Source organism: Bufo bufo, chromosome 1 (genome assembly GCF_905171765.1).
Source record: "Bufo bufo chromosome 1, aBufBuf1.1, whole genome shotgun sequence".
In the NCBI taxonomy this organism is placed as follows: Eukaryota; Metazoa; Chordata; class Amphibia; order Anura; family Bufonidae; genus Bufo; species Bufo bufo.
The window spans coordinates 307,698,885-307,716,403 of record NC_053389.1 but is presented as its reverse complement, the minus strand read 5'-3'; positions in this window follow the sequence as shown (position 1 = coordinate 307,716,403).

The following is a 17,519-nucleotide window of genomic DNA, read 5'->3' as shown; positions in this document are numbered from 1 at the left end:
TCAAATCACGGCATACCTGATTTACAAAAACATAAATACATGTTAGGTCACCTAGGGGTGGCATTCTAAGACTCTTATTTTTTAGAGTGGTAAAAGGGCCTTTACCTTCCTGCGGGGAGCTATCACTTAAATTAAATAGTAGACGGACATCTTGCAAGATGTCTGGTGAGATGCCTAGTTCCCTACTCTCGCGTTTATTCACCAGGGCGAAATGTTTTCACCATCTGAGCTTTCTAGGGAAGAGATGGATATCTCTAACCCAGTTGAATAAATTAAAACTTGCGGTGGGGACAAATGAGAGGCCCTTGCTCAGGATACACATTTCTGACTGTTGTAACTGTTGGCTAGAGAGATTAACTATTTTGTTTGATTGCCTTGAGGCCTGCTTATCTGTGGTGGTGACTTGTGGAACCCCCGATTGCGTAATGGATAGGGTGCTTCTAAAAAATCGTTGGTTGTTTCTCTCTCCTCTGCCCCTGTAGCCTCGTGCCCTCTGTCGACCCCTTCCCCTGCCTCTATTGTAGTGCCCTGCCTCTATTGTAGCTCGACGCGTTTCGGGGATTACAACTAAGTCCCCTTTATCAAGAGCATAAATGTAAGCATAACAAAACACTGAAAAAACTCACGGTTAAATAGGGAGAATGCATATCATTCGTTTGTTTGGTTCCATGTGGCTTCTCATTGTGGGCGATAACTTCCTGGTCACATGACCTCCAGGGCCGGAACAGGAAGTATGTTGGTGGGGGGCCGAACCTCAATGTTATTAGGTGGCAGAAATTCACTAACTATATTCTTTAGTTAGTGATTAAAGACTAAAGAATATAGTTAGTGAATTTCTGCCACCTAATAACATTGAGGTTCGGCCCCCCACCAACATACTTCCTGTTCCGGCCCTGGAGGTCATGTGACCAGGAAGTTATCGCCCACAATGAGAAGCCACATGGAACCAAACAAACGAATGATATGCATTCTCCCTATTTAACCGTGAGTTTTTTCAGTGTTTTGTTATGCTTACATTTATGCTCTTGATAAAGGGGACTTAGTTGTAATCCCCGAAACGCGTCAAGCTTTTTTATTGGAATAAACAAGCATCCTTGGTTTGAAGCCCTCAAGTTTCCTTTCATTACGAGGACGGGGTGTGTATCCATCTTACAGGCGACCTCGGCGAGGGAGGTAAGGAGGACAGGTGTCTTGAGCTTATCCTGTTCATCCTCCTCCCTGGTGAAGTAAGTCCCTTGACTTAATTTATTTTTATTATTCCATCACAGTATGGTATGTTTTCTATATAGCTCTATCTTAGCACCAATAGAACTGCTATTTGAGCGGTTGTGAATAATCTGTATACTGTTCCTTAGTGCCATCCTTGTAATTATTGGTCACGTGTAACTGGCGCCCCACTATACTGTATTTGTTCTGTTGCGTATGGCACATTGTCCATGTCCCTGCACCTTGTCTCTTTTTAAGTGGGCAGCTGCCTTGCACTGTGGCCAGTCTATCACAAGCTGGTAATTTGACGCTAGTTTCAAGTTCTCCTCTGGCGCTTCATCCCTCCTATTCTCCTCTCCCTGTCCCAATCCCCCTCCCCACAAATCCACTCCAATTTTTTCTTTTATCTTTTACGTACCTCTAAAAAGATGATATGCCAGGGCCTGCAGATGAACTGACCATGAAAAACATATGCGTGGGCCTGCAGGTGAGCTGACCCTCAAAACAATTAGATGCAAGGGCATGCACGTGACCTGACCCTCAAAAAATGTACAAACCAGATTCCAAAAAAGTTGGGACACTAAACAAGTTGTGAATAAAAACTGAATGCAATGATGTGGAGATGGCAAATGTCAATATTTTATTTGTAATAGAACGCAGATGACAGATCAAACGTTTAATCCGAGTAAATATATCATTTTAAAGGAAAAATACGTTGATTCAAAATTTCACGGTGTCAACAAATCCCCAAAAAGTTGGGACAAGTAGCAATAAGAGGCTGGAAAAAGTAAATTTGAGCATAACGAAGAGCTGGAAGACCAATTAACACTAATTAGGTCAATTGGCAACATGATTGGGTATAAAAAGAGCTTCTCAGAGTGGCAGTGTCTCTCAGAAGCCAAGATGGGTAGAGGATCACCAATTCCCACAATGTTGCGCAGAAAGATAGTGGAGCAATATCAGAAAGGTGTTACCCAGCGAAAAATTGCAAAGACTTTGCATCTATCATCATCATCAACTGTGCATAACATCATCCGAAGATTCTGAGAATCTGGAACAATCTCTGTGCGTAAGGGTCAAGGCCGTAAAACCATACTGGATGCCTGTGATCTCCGGGCCCTTAAACGACACTGCACCAGGAATGCTACTGTAAAGGAAATCACAGAATGGGCTCAGGAATACTTCCAGAAACCATTGTCAGTGAACACAATCCACCGTGCCATCCGCCGTTGCCAGCTGAAACTCTACAGTGCAAAGAAGAAGCCATTTCTAAGCAAGATCCACAAGCTCAGGCGTTTTCACTGGGCCAGGGATCATTTAAAATGGAGTGTGGCAAAATGGAAGACTGTTCTGTGGTCAGACGAGTCACGATTCAAAGATCTTTTTGGAAATCTGGGACGCCATGTCATCCGGACCAAAGAGGACAAGGACAACCCAAGTTGTTATCAACGCTCAGTTCAGAAGCCTGCATCTCTGATGGTATGGGGTTGCATGAGTGCGTGTGGCATGGGCAGCTTGCATGTCTGGAAAGGCACCATCAATGCAGAAAAATATATTCAGGTTCTAGAACAACATATGCTCCCATCCAGACGTCATCTCTTTCAGGGAAGACCCTGCATTTTTCAACAAGATAATGCCAGACCACATTCTGCATCAATCACAACATCATGGCTGCGTAGGAGAAGGATCCGGGTACTGAAATGGACAGTCTGCAGTCCAGATCTTTCACCTATAGAGAACATTTGGCGCATTATAAAGAGGAAGGTGCAACAAAGAAGGCCCAAGACGATTGAACAGTTAGAGGCCTGTATTAGACAAGAATGGGAGAGCATTCCTATTTCTAAACTTGAGAAACTGGTCTCCTCGGTCCCCAGACGTTGAGTGTTGTAAGAAGAAGGGGAGATGCCACACAGTGGTGAAAATGGCCTTGTCCCAACTTTTTGGGGATTTGTTGACACCATGAAATTCTGATTCAACATATTTTTCCCTTAAAATGGTAAATTTTCTCAGTTTAAACTTTTGTTCCGTGATTTATGTTCTATTCTGAATAAAATATTAGAAGTTGGCACCTCCACATCATTGCATTCAGTTTTTATTCACAATTTGTATAGTGTCCCAACTTTTTTGGAATCCGGTTTGTATATGCGAGGGCTTGCGGTGAGATGACCCTGAAAAACATTAGATGCAAGGGCATATATGCGAGGGCATTATATGCAACAAATAAGGATGTTGATATGATGGAAGAGGAGGAGGAGGATGAGAAAAGAAAGATTCAACCATATACTCTTTTTTGTGGTGGAAGGGGTTCATGGGAATACAGTGTATTCAGTACATTATAAACAACACATTTAAAGAGCCGCTTTCCTCTGGTGGAGTCGAGAAGTCAGGGGCAATCCAGGCCTTGTTCAATTTTATAAGAGTCAACCTGTCAGCATTTTCAGTTGACAGGTGGATACGCTTATCTGTTATAATGCCACAAGCAGCACTAAATACCCACTCAGACAAAACGCAGGTCAGGCCAGCACCTCCAAGGCATAGAGCGCCAGTTCGTGCCACGTTTCCAGTTTGGACACTCAGTAGTTGTAAGGCACTGAAGGATCATTGAGGACGCTGACACGGTCTGCTATTTACTCCTTCACTATCTTCCAAAATTTTCCCCACATTGTGAATGTAGGCCATGCATCAGGGTGGCGGGGTGTCATGAAACTGTCCCAGGCTTTGGAAAGTGTTGCCCTGCCTCTGTTGGAACTCTTGTGTGTTCCCCTTGTCCCCCCTCCTCGGTTGGCCAAGAAACTACAGACTCTACCGCCAGCCTTGTCAGATGGAAATACAGGGAGTGCAGAATTATTAGGCAAGTTGTATTTTTGAGGATTAATTTTATTATTGAACAACAACCATGTTCTCAATGAACCCAAAAAACTCATTAATATCAAAGCTGAATATTTTTGGAAGTAGTTTTTAGTTTTAGCTATTTTAGGGGGATATCTGTGTGTGCAGGTGACTATTACTGTGCATAATTATTAGGCAACTTAACAAAAAAACAAATATATACCCATTTCAATTATTTATTTTGACCAGTGAAACCAATATAACATCTCAACATTCACAAATATACATTTCTGACATTCAAAAACAAAACAAAAACAAATCAGTGACCAATATAGCCACCTTTCTTTGCAAGGACACTCAAAAGCCTGCCATCCATGGATTCTGTCAGTGTTTTGATCTGTTCACCATCAACATTGCGTGCAGCAGCAACCACAGCCTCCCAGACACTGTTCAGAGAGGTGTACTGTTTTCCCTCCTTGTAAATCTCACATTTGATGATGGACCACAGGTTCTCAATGGGGTTAAGATCAGGTGAACAAGGAGGCCATGTCATTAGATTTTCTTCTTTTATACCCTTTCTTGCCAGCCACGCTGTGGAGTACTTGGACGCGTGTGATGGAGCATTGTCCTGCATGAAAATCATGTTTTTCTTGAAGGATGCAGACTTCTTCCTGTACCACTGCTTGAAGAAGGTGTCTTCCAGAAACTGGCAGTAGGACTGGGAGTTGAGCTTGACTCCATCCTCAACCCGAAAGGCCCCACAAGCTCATCTTTGATGATACCAGCCCAAACCAGTACTCCACCGGACTGGAGATCTCTGCCCTTTACCAATCCAGCCACGGGCGCATCCATCTGGCCCATCAAGACTCACTCTCATTTCATCAGTCCATAAAACCTTAGAAAAATCAGTCTTGAGATATTTCTTGGCCCAGTCTTGACGTTTCAGCTTGTGTGTCTTGTTCAGTGGTGGTCGTCTTTCAGCCTTTCTTACCTTGGCCATGTCTCTGAGTATTGCACACCTTGTGCTTTTGGGCACTCCAGTGATGTTGCAGCTCTGAAATATGGCCAAACTGGTGGCAAGTGGCATCTTGGCAGCTGCACGCTTGACTTTTCTCAGTTCATGGGTAGTTATTTTGCGCCTTGGTTTTTCCACACGCTTCTTGCGACCCTGTTGACTATTTTGAATGAAACGCTTGATTGTTCAATGATCACGCTTCAGAAGCTTTGCAATTTTAAGAGTGCTGCATCCCTCTGCAAGATATCTCACTATTTTTGACTTTTCTGAGCCTGTCAAGTCCTTCTTTTGACCCATTTTGCCAAAGGAAAGGAAGTTGCCTAATAATTATGCACATCTAATATAGGGTGTTGATGTCATTAGACCACACCCCTTCTCATTACAGAGATGCACATCACCTAATATGCTTAATTGGTAGTAGGCTTTCGAGCCTATACAGCTTGGAGTAAGACAACATGCATAAAGAGGATGATGTGGTCAAAATACTCATTTGCCTAATAATTCTGCACTCCCTGTATTTAGAGAAATTTTTCAACAAGGACCTTCTGGTATTGCACCGCTTTGCTCGTCCTCTCCACCAGATGAATGAGAGATGAGAAGTTCACTTTGTAGCGGGGGTCGAGAAGGGTGAACAACCAGTAATCCGTATTGTCTAAAATGCTTATAACGCGAGGGTCGCGGGAAAGGCAGCCTAACATGAAGTCAGCCATGTGTGCTAGAGTACCAACAGGCAAGACTTCGCTGTCTAATCAGGATGATCACTCTCAATCTCCTCATCCCTCCTCTTCTGCTCAGCCACGCAGAACAGATGGAATCAAACTTCCATGGCGGAGGCAACCGTCTCCTGCTCCTCCTCCTTTTCATCATCCAATTCGTGCTGAGAAGACGAACTGAGGGAGATCTGGCTATTACCATATGTAATGTTTTCCCCCATTTCCACCTCTTCCACATGCAAAGCGTCATCCTTAATTGTGAGCAGCGAGCGTTTGAGTAGACACAGAAGTGGGATGGTTACGCTGATAATAGCATTATCGCGGCTCACCATCTGCGTTAATTCCTCAAAGTTTCTTAAAACCTCACAGAGGTCAAACATCCATGCCCACTCATCGCTTGTGAATAGCGGAAGCTGACTGGAAAGGCGACGACCATGTTGCAGCTGGTATTCCACTATTGCCCTCTGATGCTCACAAAGCCTGGCCAACATGTTGAATGTGGAGTTGCAGCTTGTGCTCACGTCGCACAACAGCTGGTGAGCTGGCAATTTCAAGTGCTTCTGCAGCGTTGCCAGACTGGCTGAAGCTGTCGATGAATTGCGGAAATGTGCACACACGTGGCGCACCTTCATCAGTAGCTCAGGAAAATTGGGATAGGTTTTGAGAAACCGCTGAACCACTAAGTTTAAGACATGGGCTAGGCATGGGATGTGTGTCAGGATTATCAGACACAACCATGCCTGGTTGTAGGTTGAGTGGCGAGAGCCACAGTTCAGTCTGGTCTCTTATCCACTGCCACAGCTTTGCAGCGGTGTACTGTTTGTCCCCTAAGCATATCAGCTTCAGCACAGCCTGTTGCCGCTTCCTTACTGCAGTGCTACACTGCTTCCAGCTACTGACTGATGGCTGACTGGTGCTGCACGCGGATAATTCGGAGGTGGAAGTGGAGGAGGAGGAGGAGGCGGAGGAGGAGAAGTGGGGGTTGGAGCCACTAAGGTAGGTGCTCAGTGTCCACAAGCCCAAGTTGCAACATTTCAAGGGCCAGTAATTTGGAAAGCTGTGCAAAGCCTGTGCTTGCCTTCAAAGGCCTGGGGTAAGGACATTTAGACGCTTCGTTGGTACACGGAAGTGGATGTGGTCGCTGATGGTTCTTGAGAAGGTCCAGGTGCAGGGCGGGAGGCATCTGGGCCAGCATCTTCGACAGCGAATTGGCCATCACGTAACATAGGGAAAGAGGAGGCAGTGGTGTGACCCATAGACACCGATTGTGGACCCAGGCATTCGGCCCACCTATTAGGGTGCTCTGATGCCATGCGGCAGATCATGCTGGTGGTGGGGTTGCTAGTGTTCACGCCCTGGCTCATTTTGGTACGGCACAAGTTGCAAACTACTATTCTTTTGTCGTCCACACTTTCCTCACCTACCCCTTGCCAAGGGAGATTTCTGCAAGGGGGTGCTCCGTGGAACAGTTGCTGGCCTGTTTTGTGTGGCACGCCTTCTCCCTTTTGCCACCCCACTGCCTCTTCCAGCCTGTTGAGGTGCAGCAGATCCCTCCCCCTCTGTTCTGCTGTCCTCGCTCGGCTTTCCACCTTCCCATGTTGGGACAGTGACTTCATCGTCCACCACCTACTCTTCCACTTCCTCACTCTGCTCATCCTCCTTATTTGTTGAACTAACCACAACCTCAGTGACTGGGACATGAAGCTAGGTATCGTGGATGATTGTTTTTCTTGTGCTCTGGCAGCAGGCACAGTTTCAAAGTTCCCAGGGCCACGGCTTGTGCGTGCACCATCAGCATCAAGGCCACTTTCCCGTCCCTTACTGCTCGCTTTCTTCATATTAAATGTTATATATGCTTGAAAGTATGTGTGAGGGATTAGCTCTTTTTCCGGGGTCATTCTCACAACTATCTCCACAACAGCCGGTCAGGTTTACGTCAGGTTTATTTTCACAACAGCCAAACAAAAATTAACAAAGCAAACCCCTTACCCATCTGGGCTCTAACTAAACAGGAATAATCCTATCTCACTTGTAGCACCCGTTCACACACGGTATCAACATGCGGCTTTTCCAGCCTATACTCTAACACTTTCAGGCGTTTGGGAGATTGTGGACAGAAGTCTGTCTGACTCTGGCCTAGCGACTGTTGATTCCCAGACATTGCGGAGTCCCCCAAAAGTTCAGGCTAACACCTAGCTCTGTGGCCCCTTAGCCGGCCTGGCTAATACCACCCTTCCTGAGCCTCTAGCAGGGCTTCTGTTGCACCAAGACTCTCTTTCCTGACAGTCTGGGCTGGGCTCTTATTCCAGTCTGATTGTGGCACCTGGTGCTGCCTCAGAATTGATGACTGACAGAGAAGACATGGAAACTCCTACCATGAATCTCGCCCGTCATTACCTCACATATGTCACATGTACAGTAGCGTAGGATTTGCAAGTGTATGCGCAAAAAAAAGGCATTTGGGATGTGGAAACATCACACAGGAGATATCCCGCAGATAATGTCAATGCTGTCACCAGCGGCTAATAAAAAATTACAGGGAATGTCACAGGTATTTGGGATGAGGAAACGTTATACAGGAGAGGTACAACCGGTAATGTCACTTTCCAAAGCATCTATGTAAAAAGTACACTGTATGTCGCGGATAAATGTTTTAAGCACACACTTTACACTGGAGATGTGGCGCAACTAATTTCACTGTCAGAAGCGTACACAGTCTATTGAAAATGTACACTGGATGTCACAGATAAATTTTTGGATGCGCAAACTTTACACTGAAGATGTGGCGCAGCTAATGTCACTGTCAGTAGTGGACACCGCCTACGGAAAAAGTACAATGGATGTCACAGATATTTTTTGGATGCACACACTTTACACTGGAGATGTGGTGCAGCTAATGTCACTGTCCGCAATGGACACAGTCTACGAAAAACATACACTGGATTTCACAAATATTTTTTGGATGCGCACACTTTAGACTGGAGATGTGGCGCAGATAATGTCAATGTCAGAAACGGGCACCGTCTATTGAAAAAGTACACTGGATGTCACAGATATTTTTGGGATGCGCACACTTTACACTGAAGATGCGGCGCAGCTAATGTCACTTGTCCGCAGTGGACACCGTTTATTCAGAAAGAACTCTGGATGTTACAGATATTTTTTGGATGCGCATACTTTATACTGGAGATGTGGCACAGCCAGGGCCGTCTTTAATATTGATTGGACCCTGGGCAAAAATTTACTTGGGCCCCCTGGATCCCGCCTTCCCACACCTTAGGCAATCACACCCTCCACCACAACACACACCAAAAAAATCCACACATCTGGTAGAGTACAGTGAATGACTGTAAATACTTCCAGTTCTGAAGACTCCAGCGGGTCAGGATCAGTGCTCTGGGCAGCTGGGCTCAGGCTGGAAGTGGGCACCGCTCTGCAGGAAGGAGACCGTGGCTCGGCTTACCCTAGTGTTACAGTGCACCCCACAGTATGCAGTATAGCACCCTATAGTATACAGCAACCCACAGTATGCAGTAAAGCACCCTATAGTATACAGCAACCCACAGTATGCAGTATAGCATACTATAGTATACAGCACCACACAGTATGCAGTTTAGCACCCCACACTATACAGTACCCCACAGTATATAGTAGAGCAGTATAGCACCCCACACTATACAGTACCCCACAGTATATAGTAGAGCAGTATAGCACCCCACACTATACAGTACCCCACAGTATATAGTAGAGCAGTATAGCAGTCCACAGTATATAGCACCTCACAGTATACAACACCTCACTGTATACAGCACCCCAAACTATACACGATACACCCCCCCACACAATACAGTACAGCAGTATAGCACTCCACACTATACCGCACCCATAGTATACAGTATACAGACCCCCACAGTATACAGTACAGCAGTATAGCCCCCCACACTATACAGGCCCCCCCACTATACAGGCCCCCCACACTATACAGGCCCCCACACAGTATACAGCCCCCACACTATACAGGCCCCCCACACAGTATACAGCCCCCCACACAGTATACAGCCCCCCACACAGTATACAGCCCACCACACAGTATACAACCAACCACACACAGTATACAGGCCCCCACAGTATACAGGCCCCCACACAGTATACAGCCCACCACACAGTATACAGCCCCCCCATAGTATACAGGCCCGCACACAGTATACAGCCCACCACACAGTATACAGCCCCCACACAGTATACAGCCCACCACACAGTATACAGCCCCCCACAGTATACAGGCCCCCACAGTATACAGGCCCCCACAGTATACAGGCCCCCACACAGTATACAGCCCACCACACAGTATACAGCCCACCACACAGTATACAGCCCCCCCCACAGTATACAGGCCCCCACACAGTATACAGAGCCCCCACATTATACAGCCCACCACACAGTATATAGCCCACCACACAGTATAGAGCCCCCCCCCACAGTATACAGGCCCCCACACAGTATAGAGCCCCCCCACAGTATACAGGGCCCCACAGTATGCAGGCCCCCACACAGTATACAGCCCACCACACAGTATACAGCCCACCACACAGTATACAGCCCACCACACAGTATACAGGCCCCCACACAATATACAGCCCCCACACAATATACAGGCCCCCCACAGTATACAGGCCCCCACACAGTATACAGCCCACCACTATACAGTAGTTTACAGTATATTAACATAACAGCCCCTGTCACCTTTTTCTGATGTAATGTTCACACAAAAAAGCTCCACAGCAACACTCCTGGTAGGACCTGTGATGACCTCATAGCCATGTGACCAGTAATTGCTAGGTTACTGGTCACATGGTGATGATGTCATTAAGGTCCTGAAGTGATCACAACTTTAACACAGTACGATCATGATGCCTGGACTCAGTGCAGGCAGGCATGGCAGCACCCCTGTGTAGCTGACAGCTTGACACCCGGGGCAGTGGCTAGCAGGGCTCAAGATGCAGCTGCCTTGGGCCCCCCAGGAGCAACTGGGCCCGGGGCAACTGCCCCTTTTGCCCCTTGGTAAAGACGGCCCTGGGCACAGCTAATATCACAGTCAGCAGCGGACACAGTCTATTGAAAAAGTACACTCAATGTCAGAAATTTTTTGGATACTCACACTTTACACTGGATATGTGGCACAGCGAAATTCACTGACAGAAGCAGGCGCCATCTATTGAAAAAGTACAATGAATCTCACAGATATCTTTTGGATGCACACACTTTACACTGTACAGCACTTTACACTGTGGTGCAGCTAATGTCACTGTCTGCAACGGACACCGTCTGCGGAAAACGTACACTGGATGTCACAGATATTTTTTGGATGCACACACTTTACACTGGAGATGTGGCGCAGCTAATGTCCCTGTCAGAAGCAGACACTTTCTATAAAAAAATTACACTAGATGTCACAGATACATTTTTGGATGAGCACACTTTACAATGGAGATGTGGCGCAGCTAATGTCACTGTCAGAAGCAGACACATTCTATTGAAAAATTACACTGGATGTCAGATATTTTTTGGATGCACCCACTTTAAACTGGAGATGTGGAGCAGCTAATGTCACTGTCCGCAACGGACACCGTCTATTGAAAAAGTACACTGGATGTCACAGATAAATTTTTGGATGAGCACACTTTACAATGGAGATGTGGCACAGCTAATGTCACTGTCAGAAGCAGACACTGTCTATTGAGAAAGTACACTGGATGACACAGATATTTTTTGGATGCACACACTTTACACAGGAGATGTGGCGCAGCTAATGTCACTGTCTGCAGCGGACAACTTCTATTGAAAAAGTAAACTGGATGTCACAGATATTTTTTTCTTGTTCACACTTTACATTGGAGATGTGGAGCAGCTAATGTCACTGTCCGCAGCAGACACTGTCTATTGAAAAAGTACACTGGATGTCACAGATATTTTTTGGATGCGCACACTTTAAACTGGATATCTGGCGCAGCTAATGTCACTGTCCGCAGCGGATACCGTCTACGGACAAAGTACACTGGATGTCAGTAGTAAGAGGGTATATGTTTTGTCAAACTAAAAGTGACAGGTACCACGCCCCCTTTTATACAGATAACCCCGCCCCTTTTATATTGATTGATATTGTTTGATATAAAGTTTATATCGCTTGATATAAAGTTTATATCGCTTGATATTATTTTTATATCGCTTGATATTGTTTGATATAAAGATTATATCGCTTGATATTAATTTTATATTGCTGGATATTAAATTTATAGTGTTTGCTATTAAAATTTATAGTGTTTGATATTAAATTTATAGCGCTAGCTATTAAAATTTATAGTGTGTGCTATTAAAATTTATAGTGTGTGCTATTAAAATTTAGCGTGTTTGATATTAAAATTTATAGCACCTGATATTAATTTAATATAATAGTATTAAAATAAAACGATGACGAATATAATTCGGTTAAAAAGCTTTATTCATTTCCTTATTTGCAACAATCACGTAGGGACAGACACGTTTGATTGTAATTACAGCATCGTATACATAAGCGTTTCATGCGTTTTGTTACAAATGATCGCACAATACGGTCATTTTTTCTAAAATCGTTAGTGAACATTTTTAAAACATTTTCAAAAGATATTCCTTTAGCGAGACATTGTAAGATATAGATACAGTAATGGCCGCAGACGGAACTAACGGCGTCTTGTATTTGTCTGTTTTGATATCTTATAGTCTTAGAATTTTTATATAAAAACTGCATAAAGTCGCCAGGAAATATTTCATTTGCGGGGGATAAACCATAACTATCAAAAAAATAAGATATATCATTCGGGTATAATATAATTAAAATCCAATGCTTCCCCCGCTGAGATGAATTATCCGTATTTACAATGTAGGCCGCGGGCCTGTCGATGATTTTACCCCCAGGTAATAAATCACATGGGAATACACCTTTAAATATGTGCCTGGCGTTAATATCAGCTTTAATAACACAGGCAATTTCATAATTATTCATTTTTATTGAAAATCATATAATACCTCCCGATGATTATTTATTTCAATAATATTTTCATGAACTGAATATACAATCATATTAATTGTGTTTGCAATCGGCTCTGCAAATCTAATTTCAGCTCTCAGATTGCCAGTTTTTACTAGAGAGAAATGACCGCCGGGCTCTTGATCCGGCGATAAATCAAAATCAAAAGCGAACAAAGTGTAACCGTTCAAGAACTCGTGTCAATCGACGGATAAAGCGTTGTCGGCCTTGTGTTTCCCCGAAATATGTACTAGGGACATATATTCACGAACAGCTGATTCGTCTTGGAAGTTAGGTTGAAAAGGTTTTGCCGGTATCTGTTGACCATCCAAATATAAGGCTGCATAATTCACATTATAGTGGTTGAAGCACAAAGGATTTCTTTGGTAACTCCCGGAAATGATTCGTTATCCACAAACGATAGTATTACTGTTTTTGGTAGGTTTCCAAGGAAAAGATTCTCGTGGTTGCAAATGCGAGTAACGGCGGGGACGCTATACACTTTAAGCGATGCCCGATCGATCGAGTACTTCGCATTAGCTGTTAACAGAGCGCGACTGTGACCGATTCTTACAGCGGGCGATACTTGTACTCTTTTGACAAACAGGGAAGCGTGCTGTATTTGGACTTTAAAATGGGCCGCCTCGGCCGACATAAGGCAGAAAGTGTCTTTGTTTCTGGTCAATTTTATCTTTAGGTCTAAACCGTTCAGTATTAGCTTCGGTTGATTAAATATATCGGCGTAAGTGCCCATTAATTCAACACTCTTAGATCGGGCTGAATACTTTGCTCTCCTGCTGAAGCCGTCATTACGCCCATCGATAACCCGGTCATCATGATGGCTCGCTGTTTCTTTATAGAATAAACCGGCTGTAAATTGGGACGCTAAAGTTTGTGAATTATAATTTATTAGGGACTCTATATACGCTCTATACGTATAAAGGTTGTCGCTTCTTGAAATCAACGTGTCGCCGAGCGTTATATCCAGTTGATTAAAAAGACTCGCTATAGGGTAGTTAATAAGCGCAACGCGGGAGCCTTCGGGTATGGGTGTGTTATCAGGACTAACGATTTTGCAAACAACGTGTAACAAGGTGTTATTAAGATCGTAATAATATTCACCGCTGCCCGTGATGTAGAATTCCAAAGGGGCATTGTCAGTGATTGCTGCGATTGGCTGTACCTCTACATAAAGTGATTTTTCAATGCTTGTTTGGGTAGGCGGTAGTTTTGAGAAATGACCCAACAATAGGAAAAATGATACCTGCGAATCGCTCTTTCATTTTTAAGAAAGCAACTAACATCAGAGAAAAACTTGTGCGTAGTGCCATACCGCCAGTTAGTGTAAAGGTGAAAAAAAGAAGGAAAGTTCACCTGGTGTGGATTCTGTGCAGGTTGCAAAAACCGGAATTCCAAAGATCGTCAAATAAATATCCAACACATTATGTCCAAAAGTAATGGGGTCGAATTTCGTATTAAGAATAACTGCTCATGCGAAAATGAAGGCATAATCTACGTATTGGAATGTCCTTGCGGGCTCCAGGACGTGGGACGGACAATTAGAAAGCTAAAGGTCAGAATACAAGAACATTTACGTAACATCAAAAAGGGCCTAATGACCCATAGTGTATCAGCACACTTTAAATTACAGCACGGAAAAAATCCGCAAGGGTTAAAATTTGCAGGAGTTGAAACTGTTAAGCCCCACTGGCGTGGAGGAGACTCGCTGGCACAAATAAATAAAAAAGAGGTGGAGTGGATTTACCAGCTAGGAACCCTACAACCCAGAGGGCTTAACATTGAATTTGACCTAAAACCATGTTTATTGTGAAACGATCTTACTGGTGGCGTCTCTCTTCTGTTCTTTACCGGGCCTCCTAAGGACCTTTGGGTGACGTCAGTTATCTGGCTGCTCCATTGGACCTTGTTGCCTCGTGACTGGAACGTCAGAGGTGGAGGCGGGGTCGAGAACACACGAAGGACGCTACCATAGCGGATAGCGTTCTTTCTAATGACGCGCTAAAAGTGGGTGGAGACTACCTGAATGACGCGCCAGGATCGGATGACGTCTGAGGAAATGACACTTTAGGAGGGGGTGGAGACTAGATGAATGACGCTCCGGGGGAGGATACCTGTATAATGTTGTAAGAGTGGATAATATGCATAGAGTAATAGGACCATTATATTAGAATGAGTGGAAAATGTTAGGACATGAGAAGATCTTGTGGGAGAGGATACAGAGAAAGGGGCTGAATTTACTAATGAATATATTGATTTTGGATATGAGCGGCAACTCGAAGGGGTTTACTTATAAATTGGCAATGACTATGTACATCAATGTGTATTGTATGTGTATTTTATGTATCTTATGTTTACATTTTAAAAGTGATTGTATTTATGAACGTATGAATGGAATTTCTAAAACTGTTATTTTGGGATCGGAACCACACCCGCTTGAATAATGAGACAGCTGGGCTATTTAAAGGGCTCGTGTGTGAGCATGCTCAGTCATCGCCCTTGAAGAAGCGAGGCAGCGAAACCCGGGTCGGGCAGAAACGTGACGATCATCTTGTAATTTTATGCCTTTTGTCTACTGACCTGTTGTAAGTAGAATAAAACCTTTTATTATAACATTCTCAGGGGTGCTTCACTATCTTGCCTATCTCCTTAAATCTTGTAGAGGAGGGGGTCTGGGAGGACCGTACCCTCTGGTTGTCGAGGAGAAGGGCTGACACCCGTGGATCATCCATTTGGGACCGGAATACATATTTTTCCTGCAGCGCGTTTCCAAAACCTATTTGACTTTGGTATTTGAAAGATATCCAACTCTGATTTGGCGTACTCGGCGGAGGCGTCATGCACGAAAGCCATAGCGGGTGACTAGAAGATGTCACTCGGTGAACGACTTCTTGTTTTCTGGCGGCGACGTCTCTTAGGTTTTGCTACTTTATTCATAAAAGTTGGTAAGACAATGGCAGCGCGTTCACGTTTTCTTTTACGCGTTTTTTTACGTATTTGTACGACACCAGAGCCCTCCTGGCGCTGCGCCGACCTATTTATACGATCCATAAAGGCGTTCGAGGCCGTAGTGACAACGTCTTTAGCAATGTTATGGGCGGCTGTTTTCACGTGCGGTTTTACAAGCTCCACACCTTTCTTAAATAGGGGAACGACACGTCGGAACAGACCCCTAAATAACCCGGCGAGTCCAGAACCATGCATGAATTCAGTACCGTGAAATCCGTCCAAGCCATGACCGGCTTGCGTTATGTAATAATGCGTATATGCGTCTGGGTCACCGTACACTCTCTGGGACAACATTTTAATGCGTCGTCACAGCGCGCGGTCTAAAGTGTAATCGCACAATAGTCTTACCGTATTTGAATTTAACAGGTTTAGCCTGATCCGTGAGTATCGATATTGTGACCGTGTCAAAATGATGTTTACAAACAGGTATATAGTCAGGCCGGTGATACTTTTGCGTGACTATATCACCATTTTTACCGCCTAACTCGACAGTTCTTAAAAGTTGTACGTAACTATCGCCAACAAGTTGATGTTGGACGATATCGGTACAAACAAATAATGTATAAAAAACTGCTTTAATATCGGAATAAATTTTTTTCTCTTTTGATGAAACTAGAGCAAGCCCCTTTATACCGCCAACATGATGTTCTAAAACAGGTAAGCCGGGTCCTTTGTAGCGGAGCGTGATGTGCTCGGTGTCTACATTCTTGAGCGATGGCGCTTGCGAATACCCCGTCAGCCCCAAAATATTCCCCAACTTCACACAAGGCATGAACTTGTAGGCTGGTGAATTCAGTACATAAACGGTTCTGTCAATATCGTCGTATCTTAGACGCAGTTGATCGGGAGGTATTTTTATAGATTCAAGTTTGCTATTAATGGCTTTGATGAGATCGTGCATATTGGCGTAATAACCCGATTTATCAAAAAGCTCACTGATCGACTCGGAGCGCTGTGCGACGTAGAATACACCATCTCCGGGGCCAAAGGTTTCCCATGTATGTGGATACTGAATCTCCACTAAAGCCACTTCGTAAGGGCCGCGAAGATGCACCGCTTTTGCCAACTTAGTGGTGTAATCGGCGATGCTGTTTTCGGGATAAAGTTTGGCTGAGGCGTTGCAGGGCAGCGTGATAAAAAACGATCCGTCCTCCATAGTTTACAGACGCATCAACTGTTTTTCAGGTACCTAAGAGTTAAACTTGTCGGGGTAACCTATCCACTTTACAAAACACAGCGTTTTACCACGAACTCTATTCTTTTTCAGTATTTTTTCTATCCTGTAAACTCGTAGCTTGTCGAGAGTTACTTTTTGGACTTCCTCCGGGTAGAATGAGCCTTCAATGAGCTCATCGGACAGGTCTTTCAACTTATAAAGGGGTCGGAGGCCCCGAGTGTTTACAGCGTGAATTTTAAATATCTCGTCCGTATAGGTTTGTTCATACCCCTTTGTAAAAACCCCCTTATAACGCACAATTCTGACGTGGTCACCTATTTTTAATAACGGTTTAACTTTTTTAATAGTATCGTAACACCCGTAGATATTTTTCCAAACGGTTAAAGAGTTCTCTTTTGTCACATTGACGGGGCGCCGCCTTATAGTTCTGTGGTATGTGTGGTTATAACTATACACTAAGTCTTGTAACTTGTCAATGTACCTGTACGT